We start from the raw sequence: 18,399 nt of genomic DNA, 5'->3' as shown, positions 1-18,399 counted from the left end.
ATAATAAACTGAGTGCTTTCAATGACATAATAATAAGCATCTACTGAGTAATTACTACATGACAGTCATTCTAAATGTCCTATATATACTACTTAATTTAGAGCTAAAGCTCTTACCCCCATTTTACAGAGGAAACAAAGACAAAGGAAGGTTATATACTTCCTGACAGTCATGAAGCTAGTAAATGATAGAACTAGGATTTGCACCTGATAATTGGATTCAGAATCAGAATTCATGCTCTTAATGGCTACACTACGTTTCCCCTATGTGTATAGAATACAAGCTGTGAAACAATATATGCATCATGATTCCATGATGAATTGTGTGCACTATATGCCAGACACTATTCTAAATACTTCGCACATGCTAAAGACATCCTCATAACATGTCTGTGAAGCTCTTAGTATCCCCATTTTACCTATGAGAAAACCCAGGCACAGAGACGTTAGATAACATGACCAATATCACACTATGTTAAGTAGCAGAGTCTGGGTTTTAACCCAGGCAGCCCACCTTAAAAGAAAGCATGCTTAACTTCTTTGTTAAACTGACTTTTTCTGCCTTTTAGTTACCTTAATAGGTGTAACCATGTTGGCGGAAAAGGATACAAATCAAATTCTTAATAGTAGCTTCCTCTGGAGGGAGAGTGTTAGGAGGTAACTGGAGTAACTTTTTACTGTACATATTTACATACAGTTTGAATTCTTGTACTAATGAGCATGTATTCACGTATTACTTGAATAATTAAAAAAACGAAAAAAACGTTTACACACACAAAAGAAGAAAAATCTTTACTACTTTCTTTATAATGTATTTTCCCAGTCTCACAAATGTCGTATCCGATTTTTAGAATGATTTTACACCCAGATACAAACTGCCAAAGTAGAGTAGGAAGCATAAGCAAAATATCTATATAGTTCACATTTTTGTCTACAATTATCAATATGGCTTTTTTAATAGTTTTACCATTACAAATTATTATCACAAACATACTATAGAGTAGGTTATAATTTTGTATGCAATAACAACCTAATTATTTTAGGTTGTCAAAGATATCCTCTTGTAAGAAATAGTGCACTAATTTAGCTTAGAGTCAAGGGAATGGCTCACAGTGAAATGAGGAAGTATGTCACAATCCTATACCAGAAACATAATGAAACTTATTAAAAAAAAAAAAAAAGCAGAAGAAGAGGAAGAAGAAGAAGAAGAAGAAGAAGAAGAAGAAGAAGAAGAAGAAGAAGAGAGAAAGAGCAAACCGACCCAAGGCTAGTAGAAGACAAAATAAATAACCAAAATCAGAGCTAAATTGAAGAAAAATGAGAAGAAAAACCATACAAAAGGTCAATGAATCCAGGAGCTTGTTCTTTGAAAGAAATTAGACTGCTAGCTAGACTAATTAAAAAAAAGAGAGAGAGAGAGAGAGAAACACAATCAGAATGACAAAGGGGACATTACCAATGATACTCCAGAAATAGAAAAAAAAAAAAAAAACACCCTCGGAGACCACTATGAATCCCTCTATGCACACAAGCCAGAAAACTTAGAAGAAATAAATTCCTGGCAACATACAACCTCCCGAGATTTAACCAGGAAGAGATTGAATCCCTGAATAGACCAATAACAAGTTCTGAAATTGAATCAATAATAAAAACCCTACCAACCAAAAAAAGCCCAGGACCAGATGAAAACAGCTGAATTCTACCAGATGCATAAAAAAGAGCTGATATCATTCCTACTGAAAATATTTCAAAAACAATGAGGAGGATGGACTCCTCCCTAACTAATGATGCCAGCATGATGTTGATATAAAACCTTGCAGAGACACAACAAAAAAAGAAAATTTCAAGGCAATATCCTTGATGAACATAGATGCAAAAATCATCGACAAAATACTGTTAATATTATAGCAAACGAAATCCAGCAGCATATCAAAAAGCGAATCCACCACGATCCCTAAAATGCACGGTTGATTCAACATACACAAATTAATAAATGTGATTCACCACATAAACAGAACCAAAAGTAAAAACCACATGATCATCTCAATCGATGCAGAAAAGGTCTTCCATAAAATTCAATATTTATTCATGTTAAAAACCCTCAACAAACTAGGCATTGAAGGAACATACCTCGAAATAATAAGCACCATCTATGAAACACCCATAGCCAGCATTGTACTGAATGGGTAAAACCTGGAAGCATTCCCATTGAAAATTGGAGCAAGACAAGGATACGCTCTCTCACTGGTCCTAGTCAACATTATTCTGGAAGTCCTGGCCTGAGTAATTAGGCAAGAGCCAGAAATAAAAGGCATCCAATTGGGAAGAGTGGAAGGCAAATTTTCCCTGTTTGTAGACAATATGATTCTATAGCTAGAAAACCCTGTAGTCTCTGCCCAAAAGTTCCTTGATCTATCTGATAAACAACTTCAGCAAAGTTTCAGGACACAAAATCAATGTACAAAAATCAGTAGCATCCCTATAAACCAACAACATCCAAGCTGAAAGCTAAATTAAGAATGCAATCCCATTCAAAATAGCCACAAAAAGAATAAAATACCTAAGAATATAGCTAACCAAGGAGGTGAAAAACCTCTACAACAAGAATTACAAAATACTGCTTAATGAAATCAGAGATGGCACAAACAAATGGAAAAACATTCCATGCTCTTAGGTAGGGAGAATCAATATTGTTAAAATGGCCATAGTTCTCAAGGCAATTTACACATTCGATGCTATTCCTATGAAACTACCAAGTCAATGCTATTCCTATCAAACTGCCAATTTCATTACAGAATTAGAAAACTCTACTTTAAATTTCATTTGGAACTAAGGAAGAGCCCAAATAGCCAAGGCAACCCTAAGCTAAAAGAACAAAGCTGGAGGCATCACATTATCTAACTTCAAACAATACTAAAAGTCTACAGTAACCAAAATAGCATGATATTGGTACAATAAAAAGGACACATAGGCTAATGTAACAGAATAGAGACTCCAGAAATAATGTCACCCACCTATAACCATCTGATCTTCAACAAAATTGACAAAAACAAGCAATTGGGAAAGGACTCCCTATTGAATAAATGGTGCTGGAATAACTGGTTACCCATCTGCAGAAGACTGAAACTGGAGCCCTTCCTTACACCATATACAAAAATTAATTCAAGATGGATTAAACACTTAAATGTAAAACCTAAAACTATACAAATCCTGCAGGATAACCTAGGAAATTCCATTCTGGACAAAGGACCTGGCAAAGATTTTATGACCAAGATGCCAAAAGCAATTTCAACAGAAACACAAATTGACAAATGGAACTTAAATAAACTAAAGAGCTTCTGCACAGCAAAAGAAACTATAAACAGAGTAAACAGACAACCTATTAAATTGGAGAAAATATTAGCAAATTATGCATCCAACAAAGGTCTAATATCCAGAATCTGTAAGGAACTTACAGTAACATGCATAAAACAAACAACCCTATTAAAAAGCAGGCAAATGACACAGACACTTTTCAAAAGAAGGCATACATACACCCAGCCAACAAGCATATGACAAAATGTTCAATAGCACTAATTATTAGAGAAGTGCAAATCAAATTCAAAATGAGATTCCATCTCACACCAGTCAGAATTGCTATTATTATTATTATTATTATTTATTTTTATTTTAAGTTCTTGGATACATATGCGGAACGCGCAGGTTTGTTACATAGGTAAATGTGTGTCACGGCGTATTGCTGCACCTATCAATCCATCACCTAGGTATTAAGCTCAACATGCATTAGCTGTTTGTCCTGATGCTCACCTCCCCCTGCCCACTGACAGGCCCCAGTTTGTGTTGTTCCCCTCCCTGTGTCCATGTGTTCTCATTATTCAGCTCCCACTTATGAGTGAGAGCATGTGATGTTTGGTTTTATTTTCCTGTGTTACTTTGTTGATCATGATGGCTTCCAGGTCCAAAAGACATAATCTCATTCCTTTTTATGGCTGCATAGTATTCTGTGGTGTATATGCACCACATTTTCTTTGTCCAGTCTGTCATTAATGGGCATTTGAATGATTCCATATCTTTACTATTGTGAATAGTGTTGCAATAAACACGTGTGCATATATCTTTATAATAGAATGATTTATATTCCTTTGGGTATATACCCAGTAATGGGATGGCTGGGTCAAATGGTATTTCTGATTCTAGATCCTTGAGGAATCACCACACTGTCTTCCACAATGGTTGAACTAATTTACCTTCTCACCAACCGCGTAAAAGTGCAGAATGGCTATTATTAAAAAGTCAAAAAATGACAGATGCTGGTGAGGTGTTGGGAAAATGGAACACTTTTTGCTTCTAACATAGACTCCTTTATATGTTATATCTACCTCTTTTGCCATCCTCACCCCTACCTCCAGCTCAATCAAGTTGTAGCAATACCCTGTTCTCAGAATCTCTGCCTTTTCACTTATCTCATGACTTTTCATTCTTGGATTGTTGTAGTTGCTTCCAACCTTGCCTCTTTCCAATCCAATTGCCATCCTAGATTGGTCTACCATTCACACAAACCTTCTGAACTCTTCAATGGCTTCTGATCACCCATCAATTAATAATAAGCATAGACTCAATTTATTGAGTGTCTCATAAGTGAACGATGTTCTTAGGAAACTTCTACTATTAATCTTCGCAGCAAATCTGCCAGTTGTGATTATCCACAATTCTAAAAAACAGGAAATAAACTCCAATGATTAAAAATCAAAATACAATATGAAACCTGAAAGCCTCTGTGATTTGCCTTGTTTAATTCCTCAGCCTTCATCTTTTCCTCCACTTGCTCCCAAAGCTCCAGTTGCCATATTGCTTCATTATCGGTCCTTTAACCTGAAATGTTTTCCTTCTCATAATTTCCTGGCTGACTATATACATCCATCAGGTTTCAGTTCTTTAAAAATACATGCCTTAACCTACCTAGCCTAGTTTTGTTTCTCTTAATTGTATTTACTTAATCTTACCATCACTCTGTGAGTTCCTTGAAGGTAAATGCTTTGTCTTATTCATGCATATGTTTCCAAGCAATATGGAGAGTGTGGCAGTTGTTATCATCAACAAAACTTACTATCATTTTCTGCACTACCTACAACGTGTCAGACAGTTTACCAAACACTTTTACGTACTCAATTATTTTAATCTTCACAATGATGCTTTTAGGTTGGCATCACCACCCTCTTTTTAACAATAAAGAAACTGACACTGGAGGAAGTAATTTACCCAAGATTCATAGTTATTAAGTGGTAGAACCATAGATTATAAATATGCCTAACCCAAAAGTTTGGAGTTGAGGTTCTTTGGCCCTTCACTCTCTATTTCCATTCCCCACATTTGGCAAACTGCACAAATTCTGTAAATATTGTTCCTATTTTTCACTACTTTACAAGGTTACAATCAAAAATAAAGGCTGAAAAAATGAGATATGAATGTATTGAAGAGGAAGCAAGCATTTAAGACAGAGGTCCCTTTTAGACAGGAAAAAGGAAGAGGAAGTGTAGGACAGACAGGGACAACTGAACCTGCTATTTCAGAAACCAAAAGGACAACTCCCAGAAGGAAACGGCAGCTTACAAAGTATGCCCTCAAGAAGAGAGGAGGACGGGAGAATCCTGTTTAGTACAAGAGAGCAAAAATGTCAGTGAGTGAATGGCCAAAATCATCCAAGAAGACAAGGCAACCTAAAAGAAGGGCAAACTCGTTGTTGATTTCTAAGAAGCAATTTATTTGCATAGATGAGACATTTCTTTTTTTTATATAAAAACAACAGTTTTAAATTACTAGTTTTTCCCAAGAAACCACATTTTCTGAATTTAAGATTGAAGTGGCACAGCATTTCTGATATGTAAATTTAAATAAACATTATCTCATAATCAAAATTTCAGATGTCATCTTTAGATTAACATTTGGTAAATTATCTTCTTGATTAAGAATATGGTTACAGAGTGCTTTGGGGCTCGTAGTTCATTTATCACCAGGTCTTAATTCCCCAAATTATTATTATTATTATTATTATTTATTATACTTTAAGTTCTAGGGTACATGTGCACAACGTGCAGGTTTGTTACATATGTATACTTGTGCCATGTTGGTGTGCTGCACCCATCAACTCGTCATTTACATCAGGTATATCTCCTAATGCTATCCCTCCCCCCTCCCCCCACCCCACAACAGGTCCTGGTGTGTGATGTTCCCCTTCCTATGTCCAGGTGTTCTCATTGTTCAATTCCCACCTGTGAGTGAGAACATGCGGTGTTTGGTTTTCTGTTCTTGCGATAGTTTGCTGAGAATGATAGTTTCCAGCTGCATCCATGTCCCTACAAAGGACATGAACTAGATGAGACATTTCTTAGATGAATTAACGTTTAGATGAATTATTTTGATGGGGATAAAAGAAATATTATAGAACAATGCCTCCCAACAGAAATATAATGTGAGTCACATATCAAATTAAAAAATTTTTAGTTGCCACTTAAAAAAAGATACTAAAGTTTTGACACAAAATTTACAAAATGTCATTGCAATATGTAGTCAATATTTTAAAAAAAATGTTACTTATTCTTTTGTCACATTAAGTCTTCAAAATCCAGTATGATTTGCATGCATATGGCACATCTCATTTTGAACTAGCGACTTTTCAAAAGCACAATAATCACATATGACTAGTGGTTATCACATTGGATAGTACAGTTTAAGAAGGACGATTATATGACTTAGAACCTGATTCTGCAAAGTTTTTAGAGAAGAATGAAAACTGAAAGATGTGGACATGATTATAAATGGTTGACAAACACGCTACATGATTGCTATGTACCAGATGCCATGATAACTGCAAACAGGAATGAGGTTTGATCTCAGCCTGGAAAGAGTGCATTGCTTTTGCATAAAACCTGGTCTGGTAGATTAGTGATTTCACTTGGGTATTAAGAAACAACGATAACAAAAGGCTGTTTTTAAAAAGAAAGTTATGAAGAATGGGAGGGTGGGAGGGGTGTGGGCAATGAGAAATTACTTAATGAGTACAGTGTACATTATTCAGTTGATGGACACACTAAAAGACCCAACTTCACCACTCTGCAATATACTCATGCAACAAAACTGCACTTGTACCCCATAAATTTACACAAATTTTAAAAAGAAAGAAAGAAAAAGAAAATTATGGACCATTTGACTAGTTGCTGTTGTTTTTAACACTGTAATTTATGTTATTGGGTACGGTACTAAGTGTCCATAAGAGAGAATAACTTGTAATAAATAAAGACCATGATGGGTGCAGCAAAACATTCACCCAACTATTGGTCCATGACTCCCAAACTGTAGCAAAAAAAAAAAAAAAAATCATCTAGAGGACGTGTTAAAACAGATACCTAAGACCTACTCCCAGTGAGTCTGAATTTGTAGACTTAAAGTGGAGTAATGCTGATGCTGCCAGTCTGTGAATCACACACAGAATTAGTCTAGGCTGTTCTTCTCTTAATGATTTCCTTTGAAAAGGTTTTGAAAAACTACTACAAAAATGTGACACGTCACATTCAACATGCTTTTGCAACCTCAGAAACTAAGAAGGCTTAGAAGGTAGAAATGCTGGATTTTGGAACTTCAGAATTTTTTCTGCTGTCTGTTGGAAACAGGCAGTTTTCTAAGCACGGCTGGAATATTTGCAAATCATTAAACAAAAAGCCCATTGACTTTCACAGGAATCCCACTTGAATAAACTGGGGTTTGTACCTCTCAAATCGCTTTCACATATGTTTTCTCCTGCTAGCATTAGAGGCTTTATGTGACAAAATGGCTTAAGATTGTTGTGTAAAAACACAGAAACCTCAACCTTTACCTAAGATTCATGCTGTACTTATTTTTAAAATTGTAGTTACAAATATGTTTAAAAGACAGCCAACTATTAAAATTTTACTTTAGCAGTTGTATGTGTTTCAGGGGAAAAGACAATGGAAAACACAGTCTATTAACAGGTGATACAAACCTTACAGTTCACACAAGAGAACATAGGGAGAACTGACCACTTTTATCCACTCACATATTTGTAAATATTAATCCCCTATGTATTTAGTTTCTTTTATTTTTCCACCCTGTGGATTTTATCTCGATATTTAGGCACAGTCTACGATTATAATTTGGAACTTGGAGTATGGTTTCCACAAACTTAAAAACCTGGTATCATGTCCATTTCCTACACAAAGCTGCCATAGATATTAGCATTAATTAATGCAGTGAGGAGTGCAAACACTGCCTCAACTGTTAGTAGAATGTTCTTACCACTTCAAGTGTGGTATGAAATCAATCTGGTAAATATTTATAACCCATTAGGGATTTTCTGACACCACTGAAATTCTTCATATATATATATGGAAATGAACATGATACCAGGTTTTTTAATTTGAGGAAAACATACTACATGTTCCAAATCACAATCAGAAACTATGCCTAAATATAGAAATAAAACCCATGGGAGGATGAAAAATAAAATATATATTACATATCAGATACACCTATTTAATGTATTTATATATGGCATATATGTGTGTATATATACATGATTTCACAAGAAAGTTATCTAACTTTTACTCATCAAAGAAAATGATACCATTAAAAGCTGTTCCTGTTCCATAACATAATGGACAGGGAAAATGAAAAAAATATAAAAACATTGGGACCAGCCAGCAGATTAACATCTTTCTATTTCTCTATCCCTCTGTCTATCTGGGTGAAGTAGAGACAGGAAGAAGTTACTAGAATTTTAGAGACTTACAAAATAAAGTATGAATTAATAGATGTTTCTATCAGTTTTAAAGTACTTCAATAAATGAGGATGAAGGTTTCTACCTTTAAGACTCTACCACCTCAGATATTAAATGGTCAAGAATATTGTGGAGTAAGAGTAAATGTCCATTGTAATTTTATTTTTACACCTTAAAGTCATATACATGGGGAAATATTACATTTGGGGGTATGAGATTCAGATTTATCTATCTATAGAATAACTTAATCATGTCTCTGAAGATAAAACAATTTGTACTTTTGATAAAAAAAGACTATCATAAAAGAAAAATATATCATGCTACTTATTTTGGGATACTTATGCAGTAGTTTTCACCATACATTATAGTATGAAATGACTGGTGTTCTGGGGAAATTTTTCATCTAACAGCTGCCAGAGATTTGCAAAGGTCCAGCAAGATAATTAGCAAACTTAACCTAGATACTTGAACTTAATAACTTCATAATTAAAAATTATCAGCAGTAATATTACAAATTAATTATTTTTAGCAGTAGTATTACAAATTAATTAATTACGAATTAATCCTGAAGATGGAATGAATGGGTAGTTATGATACAAGAGACATTTACTGGTATGGATCCACATATACATCCATATATATCAGTTACTTTTAAAACTATAAAAACAGAACTCTTTCACTAACATAACCATTTTGATACACGGGCTTTTCCTGTTTCAATCGTGCATTAAAATTATTTCATTACACTGTGAATATTTTATATAGCTGTGTAAGAAACATCGTAAATTGTCCATCATAATCAAACTTTTAAGAATCACTCTCCATTTTTAAGCATGAAATATACTTTCAGTACAATTTTAAATTTGCTTTCAGTTTTATTTTGTAAGCGCTTCTTTTTTAAAAAATATATATATATATTTTTTAGTTCCAGGGTACATGTGCAGGACATGCAGGTTTGTTAAACAGGGAAACGTGTGCCATGGTGGTTTGCTGCACCTATCAACTCATCACCTAGCTATTAAGCCCAGCATGCATTAGCTCTTTTCCCTAATGCTCTACCCCCGCCATCCTCTCCTGACAGGCCCCAAATTCTGCATGTTCTCACTTATAAATGGGAGTTGAACAATGAGAACACACGGACACAGGGAGGGTAATTATTTCTTAGTACACTTAACTAAGTTTTAAATATACTGGGGCTATTTGTTCAAAAAAAAAAAAAAAAAAGGAAAGGAAAAACAGATCACGGGGCCTTATTCCAACTCCTCCTAAAAAGAAAATAGAGAACAGAGTAAAAATCTATATTCTTAACAAGATCTCAAGTGATTTTTCTTGTACACTGAAATCTGGGAACCAATACTAAAGAATAACAATAATTTTAGGTCACCTCTCCCTTGCCCCCACCTCCACTGTAAAATGATAGTCTTCTTCCAAATCTGTTTCTTCTCCAGTTGTTCTATTATGTTGAATGGCAAGTCCATCCACTCAAATTCCAACTCAGAAACTTGGTAATTACCCACTCCCTCACCCCCATATGGAACGAATCACCAAGCCCTAGATGAGTTAGTCTCAACATCTCAGTTACACTCCACTTCTCCAACTGTTGTTTTTGTTCATGTCCTCATCACTCTTGCCTGCACTACTGCAATGATATCTTTTTTTTTTTTTTTTTTTTTTTGAGACGGAGTCTCGCTGTGTCGCCCAGGGTGGAGTGCAGTGGCCGGATCTCAGCTCACTGCAAGCTCCGCCTCCCGGGTTTTTACGCCATTCTCCTGCCTCAGCCTCCCGAGTAGCCGGGACTACAGGCGCCCGCCACCTCGCCTGGCTAGTTTTTTGTATTTTTTAGTAGAGAAGGGGTTTCACCGTGTTAGCCAGGATGGTCTCGAACTCCTGACCTCGTGATCCGCCCGTCTCGGCCTCCCAAAGTGCTGGGATTACAGGCTTGAGCCACCGCGCCCGGCCAATGATATCTTAACTAACCTCCTATTTCTAATTTTACTATTCTGATGTCTGCCCTCCACACTGCTGCTAGATTAGTTCTTTTCAACCTTGGCTGAACACTGGAATCTTCTAAGGAATTTTTAAAATTGTAATGTCTGGATCACATTCTTAATGATTCTAATGGGCAGCTAGGATTCAGAACAATGGCATTAAAGGGGTCTTTTTAAAAATAAGTTTAATCAAGTCTACATAGCCTTCAACAGAAAGTTTCTCAGCATTTGGTGTAGGAAACTCACGTTCCTTAGAATCATCTGGAGTGTAGAACCCTAAAGCTGGGGCCAAGATAGTTGAATTTTAAATGAGTAGCTCCAGGTACTTCTTAAACAGTAATTTTTGAAACCTATTGATCAATATGCCTCTATACTCATTCTTTGAAACAGGCATCTGCAGATCATCCTTTTCCACCTCTCAGTTACATCCATCCTTCTCCACCATTAAAAACTGACTTAACTATTTGTAGCTTCCTGCATGCATCACCTTTGCATTTCCTTGCCTTTTTGCAGACACTTGCAGTCCTGCTTCTTCCTACCATCTGCTTGACAGTAATTATTAATCTTTGAAGTACAACTTTCCTAGGATGACTTTTTGACATCTTCCTTCTCTAATAGAATATAACTCCATTCTTCTTTATGACCCAGATGACATTAATTATCTACTTCTATCACAGCCCTTATAAAAGTTTAGAACTATTGTCTACTTTAAAAGTAAAGCCAACACTTTTGAATACTTACTATATGCCCGGCACTTTACTAAAGTTTTTTATATGAATTTACCTCATGTAATCCTCACAACCTTATGAAGCAGGTACTATTTGTTAACCCCACTACATGGAGGAGGAAAATGAGTTGCCAGTTAGTAATTTGCACAAGATGACACAGCTAATTAGTGATAACGTCAGGTCTTCAATCCATTACAGACGCAAAATAAAAGGCCTTTCCTAGACAATGGAGTTACAGGAAGAGAAGGGAGGATCTGAAAAGAGAGAAGGCAGCAACAAAATGAGTCAGTAGTAGGGGTCCCTAAAAAAGAAGTCCCAGCCGGGCACGGTGGCTCATGCCTGTAATCTCACCACTTTGGGAAGTCGAGGCAGGTGGATCACTTTAGTCCAGGAGTTAGAGACCAGCTTGGATAACATGGCGAAACCCCATCCACACAAAAAAATACACACACACACAAAATAGCCAGGCATGGTGGCACTCAGCTGTAGTCTCAGCTACTCAGGAGAATGAGGCAGGAGGATCGCTTGAGCCCAGCAGGCAGAGGTTGTAGTGAGCCAAGATCTTGCCACTGTACTCCAGAGTGGGCAACAGAGTCCCGTCTCAAAAAAAAAAAAAAAAAAAAAAAAGTCCCAAAACTTGGCCCTTATTATGGTTAAAACCCAAAACCCAAAACTCCCAGGGAGATGGAGGAATAGACTCTTCAAAAATCTCTCAGCTAATTTTAGGAGGACCAGAAAGCAGAAATGACTGTTGTATCTCATTCCCAAAGTCTAGCTGGAGAAGACTGGGAGCCTCTCATTGCAACACAATTGCAGAGTTGCAGTGTCTAAGTGAGAGTCTAGGATGACAGCATTCAGGGAAGCCTCACAGAGCCCTACAACTCCATTTCAGTGAGTGAGAGAGCCTTCCAAAGTTTCATATGCCTCCTGTGGAAATAAATGAAAACCACCAAAATGAGAACAATTAAAGACTATTTATTCAGTTTGTTATAGCAAAGGAGTGAGCCACAATCACTTGCATTTTGCAGAGACTGAAAATAAGGCAAAGAAGTGGGAAATCTTTATGGCATAAAAAAAGGAAAAGCTTTATATACATCCTGATTGGAGGCTGTTGGCACGGGGAAGTTGAATGCAGGCTAACTAGAAGCAAGGCATCTTACATGATTGATTAAAGAAGCATATATGGCTGTCTCCAATTGGTCTTAAGGTAGAAGTAGGGACAAAAAGTAAGGAAGCTAGCAGTTGTTAACCAAGTACTAGCTGTTTGAGGCTGACCTCAAAGAGGCCGTGGTTTGATTTCGTGAACGGTTTGCTTCAGAGTTCAAGCTTTGGCTTTCTAGGTTGGATGTTGCAAGTTATGGGTCAGATATCTATTTTTATATAAAAACTGTCCATTGTCTGTCTCTATATTCAGTTTCTCCACTCCAGGAGATGCTAAAATATGTGAAGTGTGAGCCAGAAGATATAGAACCTTCAAACTCAGAAAATCAATGATTAGAGACCTTTGTGAACCTAATGACAAATAAGTAGAGGGAAATAGACAAATCACTCACAGTTTAAAGTTCGTTTCTCCTTTAAAATAAAGACAATACATACTATATACAAATGAGATTTTCCCCCATTACCACCTTATTCCTCCAGCTTTCAGACACTGACTAAAAAAACTAAGGATTGTCACTTAGCATAACATTCCTTGGAACTTCCCATAAGACTGTTAACCTGGGTGGCATAAAAATGTCTACTAATTTTGCATATACAACACCCTGACAACCATCCACTGGGAAGGCCTTTTCTCTTGTCCTAAATCCCCTGTCATGGGTAAAAAGGTGACTCCTCCCTGCCAAAATAGATGTCTACATCTGAATCCCTGGAACCTATGAATGTTACCTTATTTGGAAAAAGTGTTCTTTGTAAATGTAATTAAGGATTTTGAGATGAGGTTATCACCTTAATTATCCAAGTGAACCCTAAATCCAATGACAAGTTTTCTTATAAGGGTAAGGAAGAGGGAGATTAGACAGAGAGGAGAAGAAAGAGGAGGCACTGTGGTCATGGAAACAGAGATGGGAGTGATGCAGCCACATGCCAAGGACTTCCAGAAACCAACAGATGCCAAAACAGACTAAGAACATTTTCTCCTCTAGAGTCTCCAGAGGGAATGTAGAAATGTTGACAGCTTGGTTTCAAACTTCTGGCCTCCAGAACTGTGAGAGAATAAATCTCCATTGTCTTCAGCCACTTGGTTTGTGATAATTTGTTATGGAATTCACAGGAAGTTAATATATACCGCAACCGCCATTTCCTAAAATGAAAGCAGAATATAATTAAAATATCTAGGAACATGGTTGAAGTTGAAAGAAGAAAAGGTTTCCCTTTACACTGATAAAGGATGGACATAGGGATACTCCTAAGGTTGCACTATGGGTGAAAGCTATTGGAATAGGGCAAGAGTCACTCTCAAATCCCAAGTATCTTTTATATTAATTCTGTAATGCAGAGACTTTGAAAAGAAAGGAGGTTGTGTGAAATTAATCTAGTAGTATGCTACTGGCCTTGTTGAGAAAAAGAAATAAAACAGCAGAAAATACTACAGTATATAGCACATATATAAAAGTACTTAACTCAGAACTCACTCGGGGTGGAAAAAGAGCGGGCACTGCCGGAAAACATTGTAAGGTGAATAAGAAACCCACAGCCACCTGAAGCAAATGATTATGACCTATACATACAGCACACTGTCTAAATCTTGATAGGAAAACCTGAGGAGAAAGTTTATTTGGGAAGCTTGGGCATGCAAAATTCCTCCTATATACTGGGGAATTTAAAAATGGACTTAATGCTAAGGACAGAATGCATGCTCAGGAAAGGCTTGAGAAGACCCTAAGATTTCACCTCTGGCTAATATCTAGGCTCAAGGCAAGCAGAAAGTGAAGGTTATGTCAGAGTTGCAAATGGCTTGGCTAAGACTAAAAGCCTTGCCACAGCACAAAGCCAATACTCGAAGACTGGGAGTGGTGTTTTGTATGTGTTTGTTCTTTTGAACTCCTGGATCTTAAGAAAATCTCAGAAAATACAAGCTAAATGAAAGCTAATTGAACTACAGACTTCAGTGAACACAAGTCCAGTGAATACAATCTTCGCATAGAAAAATAGAAAAACTGTAACCTTCAGGAATAAAGAACAACCAACCTTAATAACTGCATTATAATAGTCAAATGTGCAATTTTTGAAATACAATGAGTATGCAAAGAAACAAAAAAGTATAGCCATTCGAAGGAAAAAATAAATCTTTCCTGAGGAAGACCAGATATTGGACTTACTACACAAAGACTTTGAGTCAATTGTATTAAATACACTCAAAGAGTTAATGGAAACTATGAATGAAGAACTAAAGGAAACCAACAAAGCAATATATGAACAAAATGAGAATTTTAATAAAGAGAAAGTATAAAAAAGGAACCAAAGTGAAATTATTAAGCTTACAATAACCAAAATTTAAAAAATACTAGAGATTCAAATCATATTTTAAGAGGGAGAATAAAGAATCAGCAGATTTGAAGACCAGACAATTGAAATAATCCAGTCTGAGAGGCAGAAAGAAATGAACAAAGGTGAACAAATCCTAAGGGACTAGTGGGGGTCTATCAAGAAAATCAACACACATGTGCATAATGAGAACAGCAACGCAAAAGAGAAAGAAATAGAATGATTATTTGAAGAAATAAAACAACACAAATTTGATAAAATACATGAATCTACACATCCAAAAACTCAGCAGACTTTAAGTAAGATACATTCAAAGAGATTCACAAGGAAATACATTACAATCAAACTGTCAAAAGCTAAAAACAGAAGGGGAATCTTGAAAGCAGCAAGAGAATTGAATCATCGAATACAAGGAATCCTCAATAAGAACAACAGCCAATTTCTCATCACAAACCACGAAGTCAAGAAAGCAGTGAGATAACATATTTAAGGTGTTAAAAGAAAAATAAAACATGTCAAGCAAGAATTCTAAAAACAATATTTCATAAATGAAGGATGAATTAAGACATACCCAGGTAAACAAATGTTGAGACAAAGTTTATTGCCAATAAGTCTGCCATATAACAAATGTCAAAGGGGGTCATTTAGGTTCAAATAAAATGACACCAGACTTCATTAAAAAGACTAGACTTGATTTAAAATACAAATGCATAAAAAATAAATCAGTTATTGATTACACAATGTAGAAAGATGTAATTTGTGATGAGAACAACAAGATAAAGAGGGGAGATGACAGAGCTATATAGGCGCAAAGTTTTTATATGCTACTGAGGACAAGGTTATATCAATTAAGACTACATTGTTATAAATTGAGAATGTGAATTATAATTCCCATGGTAATCACTAAGAAAATATTTTTTAAATATACATGAAAGGCAATGAGAAAGGAACCAAAATTCCCTATAATACAATTAAAAAAAAAACAAACAAAAACAAATGAAGGCACTAATGAAGAGATGAGGGACAGAAATGGTATAAAATTTATCAAAACAAAAACAAAAATGTCAGAGGTTTTATTTATCAGTAATTACTTCTAAATGTAAGTGAATTAAACTCTCAAATCAATAGGAAAAATTGGCAGAATGGATTAAAAACATGGTCCATCCGGGCGTGGAAAAATGGCTGACTAGAAGTGGCTAGTCTGCGTCACTTTCATGGGGAGATGAAAGAGTGGCAAATAAACACTAGCTCTTTGCCGGGCGCGGTGGCTCAAGCTTGTAATCCCAGTACTTTGGGAGGCCGAGACGGGCGGATCACGAGGTCAGGAGATCGAGACCATCCTGGCTAACACGGTGAAACCCCGTCTCTACTAAAAAATACAAAAAACTAGCCGGGCGAAGTGGCGGGTGCCTGTAGTCCCAGCTACTCGGGAGGCTGAGGCAGGAGAATTGCGTAAACCCAGGAGGCGGAGCTTGCAGTGAGCTGAGATCCGGCCACTGCACTTCAGCCTGCGCGACAGAGCGAGACTCCGTCTCAAAAAAATAAATAAATAAATAAATAAAATAAAATAAACACTAGCTCTTCAACTGGAACATCCAAGTGGACAAAATGGGATTCATCAAGGAAACAAAACAATCCACAGAGAACGGAGAAGAGTAAGACAGGACAACTCGCCAGGGAATGGCATCCTTGGGCTCAGGAGATCCCGTGTGAGCCCCCACCCCAACGACCGACCCACCCCCCCACCCCCACGACCCACCCCCACCCCCACCCCCACTCCCAGGCCTCCAGATCAACACAGAGAGCTACCAGGACTCTTGGCAGGGCTGCTGCTCAGGCGCACATGGAGTTCCAGAAGCCTTGGATCCCTAGGAAGCCTGGAACCAGTAGCTGCAGCTCATGCAATGGAGGAGGCCAGGCTCTCTCAGACACACCCAGGAAAGGGGCCAAATCCGTGGGGTTGAGCAGGGACAGACTGCAGGCCTCTGCCCGGCATCTTGCAGAATAAGAACCACTGGCCTGGATGCTAGTGAGGCCACCCCAGCCCTATATAAGTCTTTGGGCCAAGAGCTCCGTGCACTTCCCTGGGACAAAGCTCTCAGAGGGAGAAGCAGGCAGTCATTTTTGTTGCTCTGCAACTCTCACTCCTGTTGCCCTCAGGCTCAGGAAGGTGTGCAGTGGTTAGGGACTAATAGGATCCCCCAGCACAGTGCAGCTGCCTTATGGAAAAGTAGTCACACTGCCTTCCATGTGGGTCCCCCACACTGCTACTACTCACTGGGAACGGCCTAAGGACCTGGGACCCGAGCCACACCCTGCCTGGGCTCTCCGGCTGTTAGTAGTTCTGCACTTCCCTGGAACAGAGCTTCCAGAGGGAGAAGTCAAGGAGAAGCCAGCCTGCAATTTTGCTTCTGCAGCCCTTGCTTCTGTTGCCCTCAGGCTTGAGAGGGTACACAGTGATTACAGCCTAATGGATACCCACAGCATAGCACAGCTGTGTCAAGGAAAAGCAGCCAGACTGTTTTGCACGTGAGTCCTCCACTTCTGCTACTCTTCACCAAGCAGTGCCTCTCTACCTAGGCACCAAGCACAACCACCCTGTCCCGGCATCAACACTTCAGTCGGTGGTGCCTCTGCATTTATTTGAGGAGAAAATTCCAGAAACAACTCACAGCCACTCTGCCATTGCAGCTGCTTACTGTCCTTCCTTACTGTAAAGCTTCCTTACTGTCCTTGGGCTGGGGAAAAAACAAAGGGCCTGATTGCTATGCTGGAACCCCCAGCATGCCATGCCACTATATGGAGAGAGGTCCAGTCTCTCTTCCCTGTGACCCTCCAACCCCCAGTCCTCACCAGGCAGGGCCCTCAACACAGAACCACAGAATTGTCACCCCACTCCTAGCTGAGCATTCAGCCACTGTGATCCTGACCCGCCTCTAGTGGCTTTGTGTTTCCCTGGGGACAGGCTCATAGAGGCAACCAACATCCAGCAGTAGGTCTGCCCCTGATACCCTCAGACTAAAGAAGAAACAGAGCCTGAGAGCTTTGATGGTGCTTCCAGCAAGACACAGTCACCCCCACAGGGAGAGGAGCCCAGGCTCTTCTCCCTGTGAGCCCTCAGCTCAGGCCAGCAGCACAGCTGCCCCACTCCTGGCTGAACATGCCCAGTAGCAGTGGCTCTTCATTTTTCTGAGGTGGAGTTTCCAGAGGCACCCAAAAGCACCTCTGCACTGCTGCCAATGGGACTGCCCTTACTACCCTTGGACTGGGGAAGGAGAAAAGAATCTGCATGCTTTAACCACACCTCCAACAAGCAGCAGCTGCCCTAAGGAACAGAGGCCAGTTTGTCTCCCCATGAACCCCCCAACCACTGCTTATCATCAGACAGGGCTCTCCAGCTTGGGCC

At 38.2% G+C, this 18,399-nt stretch overlaps 1 protein-coding gene across 2 annotated transcripts in view; it reads left to right on the top strand.

The window, feature by feature from the left end:
* The window catches only part of LOC126946313 (40S ribosomal protein S24), a 1,171,839-nt gene that overhangs the window by 650,821 nt on the left and 502,619 nt on the right, over positions 1-18,399 (top strand). The gene's annotated exons all lie outside the window — the stretch shown is intronic.

The sequence above is a fragment of the Macaca thibetana genome, chromosome X, assembly GCF_024542745.1.
Source record: "Macaca thibetana thibetana isolate TM-01 chromosome X, ASM2454274v1, whole genome shotgun sequence".
NCBI lineage: Eukaryota > Metazoa > Chordata > Mammalia > Primates > Cercopithecidae > Macaca > Macaca thibetana.
This window is presented reverse-complemented; position numbering and strand designations above follow the sequence as displayed.